This window comes from Pelobates fuscus, chromosome 3, assembly GCF_036172605.1.
Source record: "Pelobates fuscus isolate aPelFus1 chromosome 3, aPelFus1.pri, whole genome shotgun sequence".
Taxonomy (NCBI): domain Eukaryota; kingdom Metazoa; phylum Chordata; class Amphibia; order Anura; family Pelobatidae; genus Pelobates; species Pelobates fuscus.
In genome coordinates this window covers 31,751,911-31,757,910 of record NC_086319.1, presented here as the reverse complement: position 1 = coordinate 31,757,910, position 6,000 = coordinate 31,751,911, and the positions used below count along the sequence as shown (strand labels likewise).

Genomic DNA, 6,000 nt, shown 5'->3' with positions numbered 1-6,000 from the left:
TTTCCTTCATACTCTGTTTCCTTTTTGTTACATTTTTGGCTGATTATAAAAGTTATAGGTTGATCAGTGTGTCTGCAGGGGCTTGATTTACACACAAAAACTGCTTTGTTAAACTAAAGTTGATTAGTTTAGGATCAGTATCCATTTAATGTGCGTTTGGGTTATGCCCAGCAATGGCTCCTTTAATTTATTTTAATTTTAAAGTTCTATTAATAAACACACTGTTACCCACATACACTATACACAAACACAAACTGAAACACATACGGTACTTAAAAAAAAAAAAAAAATAAACACAGACATGCACTCAGATATTTACACACTGCTACACTGCACACACATTCACTCTTTATGTATGTGTATATCCAAAAAGTGTTACCATATATAAAAGTCTAAGTACTTTTTTTAAATTTGTTTGGAAGGGGAGAGCTTTTTTGATTTATTGTTTCTGGTAGTATGTCGATTCTATATATTGAAGGACAGTAACATTAATGCACTGTAGATTGTTCTGGGAAAATATTACTCAAGTAGCAGTATAATATAGAGAAGTAAAAAGCAAAGATATATTTTTATAAACTTACAGTATTTAAATATATTTCAAACTTGGTCACGTATATCCACCAGACCACATACCATAGGGATTCTAGATTAAAGGTGGCAGGGCCACACTCTAGAAATGTACGGCATCAGTAATTTTAAAGAGAGTTTTACCTAGTAGTTCTAATTTTGTGATTATTTGAATTATATATTAAACATTTAGGAAATTGGAGAATTACTGAAGTCAGAAAATCTCTCCACTAGTTTATTGGCCAAAATTTGCACTGGTATATATAACAAACAGAATTTGAGAGATTTTATCACCAGCTTATAAAACAAGACTTTTAGCCCCTTAAGGACCAAACTTCTGGAATAAAAGGGAATCATGACATGTCACACATGTCATGTGTCCTTAACCCCTTAAGGACACATGACATGTGTGACATGTCATGATTCCCTTTTATTCCAGAAGTTTGGTCCTTAAGGGGTTAAGGGGTTAAAGGTCTGGAATAAAGTGTGGACCATGGAACCATATTTGGGTGGAGAATGATGAAGGCATAGTAAAAATAATATTTTGCCATGCATGATACTAGCCTGACAATATGAAGATAGTTTTTCCAATGTTTTTCATGTTTTATACAATTATTGTGTTTTTGTGCCAACAAAGTTACTGGATTTTCATATATTTGTGCAAAGTTCATATATAATAAAGGATAAAAAGCCTGCAGGATGAATTCACTATACTATTAATTGTGGTGAATTAATCAATGTATTGTAAAATTCAGTCCAAAATTGTTAAATTGCTAAATTACTCCAAATCACCACTATAGTGACATCTCGGCTATTCTCACCTGCATTTGGAAATGTATTTTTAAACTCACCAGTCAGATTATTAGCTAATAAACGCTGCTAAATTACGGTATCCCTTGATTCCCTACTGCAGGACACATACCTTCTGTGTATGGGTACTCGGAACTCTTAATACAAATTAATCAGAAAGAAACCTCTCTGAGAGAACATGTTCCTAGCCAGTCAATCCAAATGGTTCAAATTCCACAAGGTATTAGTGCAAGCCTGGTCATGCAGCACCACAGTAAGTGGTCCACTCATTTATTTTCAAATTATTTTTACTGAACAAATTTTGATAAAAGGTATTTTTTCTTTAATGGCAAATATTTTATGTTTTTTGATCTGTTTGAGCGTCCTCTTGTGTCCCCCAGTTAGGTCCCTAAATGCTGCCTTGCAGTTGCTAGAAACACTAAATGCATTAATGCAATGTATCTTTGTCTGCACCAAGCTCACAGATGAGTCATGAAGCCTTGTTTTAGCAGGGCCCTCATCACTCAGCATGTCTTGTTGCAACTATTTGTTAGTCACCTGTTGTGTCACCTCTTCTTATGAGTCCTCCTGTTCTATCACTGCATGTGTAATAATAGACACTATATGAAATAATAATACTTATTATTATTATTAATATCATTATAATAAATGCGCTCCAGATTGAATGGTGCTGAAATCCTTGGGTTTAATGAATAGCACTGTCAGAGTCTACAGGTCAGTGTTTATTGACATGATCCAATGTCAATACTGATAGGGTCACTTACTAAAGTGTTAATCGTGGTAAAGTGAATTCAAAGCAAATTTACAAATTCTGGACTGGATAGTCGAACTAAGAAATTCTCCCACTTATCTTTTACATTAAGTTATTTAAAAGAACACTCCCAGTACTGACTGGTTAGTGGTTAAAGTAGTGAGAATGTAAGTAAGTAGTCAAATTGTTTAAGGGGCCTGTTGGGCACCTGTCCTCTCTCTCTCTCTCTCTCTGGAGCTGGAAGCTCCAGTAAAGAGCTTCTGTTAACCCCACTGACGTGTCTTGCAAGACTGGTTTATTCATCTGTTGCTCTTAGCCAATGAGCACCTCTCTGCACCACAGGGCTAGGATCAGTGACAGAGCTTGCACATGCAGTGGAGAAAGCAATAAGCGACTGAGGGATACCAGAGAGGGCGTCAGGGCACTAGCGACACCATAACCACTACCACATGCGGTGTTTGGAGTATTCCTTCCATGAATGGCTCTGTATATGGTAAATTATCCCTGGAATTCTTTTAATTTTGACAATATAATATAGTTGAAAATGTTGTCATCGTTGTATCCAGTTCTGTCTTATTCAACTGCTCCCTGCGCTGTGCGAGTGTTTACTGTAAGCATATACCTCACTTAACAAGAATACACCCAAAATAGAAACTCTTGTAAAAAGTGCTTTAAGCACTGACAAGTACCCCTTCTCAAACAATCAAGGCTGTGCCAGAAGCATATTAATAAACATTAATTCTTAATCTTTGATTTGTATTACTATGATCAAGCATCATTTCATATGTTCTAATATCCTGATTGCTGCAAGTAAATGTAACTGACTTTAAGAAAAAAAAGTTATATATAGCCTGTTAGGCACTAGATGGCGTGTGATGGTATGTACAAGAGTTTGTGTGTGTGTGTGTGTGTGGGGGGGTGTCTGTAGAGTTATACAGCTGTGTAATGGCTGCTAACAGTGTTCAAGAACCTTTGGAAACTAAACTGTAGTTTATGGTGAGCAGAGGCAAATGCTGAACTGCAATATACAGTGAGATGCCTTGCTGTGATGGGATCATCAGTGTCATACTGAAATGAGATGTCTGAACTTGTCAAGCAGATTAGAAGAGAGCAGGAGGTATTCAAGGGAAACTTATTGTTAACACGGGACAGAGGTACTGGGAATAGGTGTTAAAGCCTATCTACATCCAAGATTCGTGAGTCTGTGAAAACAAGACTTGAGAAAAGAGAAGATCTCAATTGGACTAGCTAATCCTTCCCCAAGACAATTGTAAGTACATGCATTTTGTTACAGAGGGACTGTGCTGGCAGTGGGGGGCATAGTGCTTATTGCAGAAACACAGAGTTACCAGCTGAGTATGCTGGGGGCTTGCATTGTAACCTGCAAGAATTTTACATTCAGCAGTCAGAAAGTGTATATATAACAAACTGACTGCAAGTGAAGGTGAAAAGTTACAATGAATCCTGAACCATTAACTGAAACAAAGATACAGTATCCAATGGCATGGGAATGGGTATTCAGGGTTTGAGTTTAGATTTACTAAACAAATACATATTGTATAAAGGCATCGAGTTCTGATACATTCTTACAGGGGTCGGGAATGCTGTGTACTAACAAAACTGTGTACTGAAGAATTATACATTGGTCATGAATGATCCATAGGGCCCTGTAGGTGAAGGGGTTTATTTACTAAGCAGCGAAATGCCAGCATTTGGGTGATATTGGCTACATTGGAAGAATGCTCCAGTTTCAGCTGTTTTTCAAACTTAGATCTGTTGGCCTTTATTTACATTTTTGTTAAAGTCCCCCAAATTCAGTTTGGCGAATTAATCCCATTAAAGTGTATAAATCCCATTTAATGTCTGAAGTGTAAACTTTGGATATAATATTTAAATATATTCTATCTCAATGAATGTATATTTGGTTTATTTACTAAACAGTGACTCCTGTTGAATTGAAAGATGGAGATCTGAATTGCAGAATATAAATTAGAGAGAGGGGCTGTTTGATTGCTAGGAATAATCCAATGATACATGAATATACAGAGCCCATGGCAGACTCCTGGTTGTGGCCCCTGGCAGGCTGGCTGGTGTGTGACCCAGAAAGTCATGTGTGAGGTTAATGGTTCTTATCAGTGCATGCAGGTCGGTATCTCCTCTGCCCCGGTCGCTCTCCCCCTCCCCTGGTCCTGTCCCTGTAGTGATGGCATGCCGCTGCCAGCCCCCTGCCTCCCCCCTGTGTCTGTTTTAGGGCGGGCTGCTGTCAGCCAGAGGGGGATGATTTGAGTATCCGGAAATGATGAAAAGAAGGATCCAGAGAAGAGTGAGTGAAAGAGAAAAAAAAAGTTTCTTCCGCGCGAGGTAAAGATACAAAGTATCCAGAGAGTATTTACTGCCCGTCTCACAGCAACACGTGGACATATACCTGGATAGTCAGATCAGCTAACTGGACCAGGCTGGGGGGCTGGCTCTCATTGGCTGAGGGTGCTGGGTGTAGATTCCGCTTATGTTATAACTTATTGTATATTGAAACTCTTCATAATACAGAATGTGGGGGTAACCCAGCTCTATCACTGCATGTACCTCCTCATATTATATGTAGGGGTACCCCAATTCTATAGGGTACCTCCTCATATTGTATACAGGGCCGGTGCTTGGATTTTTAGGTACATAGGCGAAGATGCATTTTTCCGCCCCCCCCCCCCCCCCCTAAAAAAAAACATCTTCACCTATGTGCCTCTTAACCAGCCCCTCCCTGGTCCCTTCCCTGTCCCTTAGTGTTCTTCTCCCCTCCCCCCTCTTTTCCCTGTCTCTTGGTGTTTCTCTCCCATTCCCTCCCTTTCCCTTGGTGCACCCCACACCCCTTTAGTGGTCACACTCCCCTTCCTGGTGTGTCAGTGTGTACAGAGTGTAGCGGAGCGGAGCGCGGTACAGGAGCACCTCCTGTCAGTCTGGCCAGGTACAGGAAACAGAAGCTCCTGTACCGCGCTCCGCTCCGCTACACTCTGTACACACTGACAGTCACACACTCAATGACAAACACACAGACGTCACTGACAGACACAGACTCATTGACAGACACACTGATAGTCACACACAGACTCAATGACAAACATACTCTCACTGATTTGACAGACACACACTCATACACTGACACACACTCATCATACACTGACAAACACACTCATCATACACTGACAGACACACTCATACACTCACATGCACACACACAGATGCACTCACTCACACACACACGCTGTCACTCGCAGACGCACACTGTCACTCGCAGACGCACACGCTGTCACTCGCAGACGCACACGCTGTCACTCGCAGACGCACACGCCGTCACTCGCAGACGCACACGCACACGCCGTCACTCGCAGATGCACACGCCGTCACTCGCAGACGCACACGCCGTCACTCGCAGACGCACACGCCGTCACTCACAGACGCACGCGCCGTCACTCACAGACGCACGCGCCGTCACTCACAGACGCACACGCCGTCACTCACAGACGCACACGCCGTCACTCACAGACGCACATGCCGTCACTCACAGACGCACACGCCGTCACTCACACACACACAGACACATACACAGACACAGACACATACACTCAGACACAGACACATACACACAGACACATACACTCAGACACAGACACATACACTCACACTCACACACAGACACATACACACACACAGACACATACACACACACAGACACATACACACACAGACACATACACACACACAGACACATACACTCACACACATACAGACACATACACTCACACACACAGACACATACACTCACACACATACAGACACATACACTCACTAATTATTTTACAAATAAATATTTTCCACCC

General features: G+C 41.1%; 1 protein-coding gene across 3 annotated transcripts in view; it reads left to right on the top strand.

Annotated features, from left to right (window-relative positions):
• The first annotated feature begins 3,056 nt into the window (after positions 1–3,056).
• The window catches only part of MDFIC (MyoD family inhibitor domain containing), a 128,999-nt gene continuing 126,055 nt past the window's right edge, over positions 3,057–6,000 (top strand). For 2 of the 3 annotated variants that reach the window (XM_063446872.1, XM_063446870.1), the window contains exon 1: positions 3,057–3,398. The gene's annotated coding sequence lies outside the window, so the exon portion shown is untranslated. Of the gene's footprint in view, positions 3,399–4,443; positions 4,490–6,000 lie in introns of those variants that run through there. The other variant, XM_063446871.1, reaches the window with a different exon arrangement.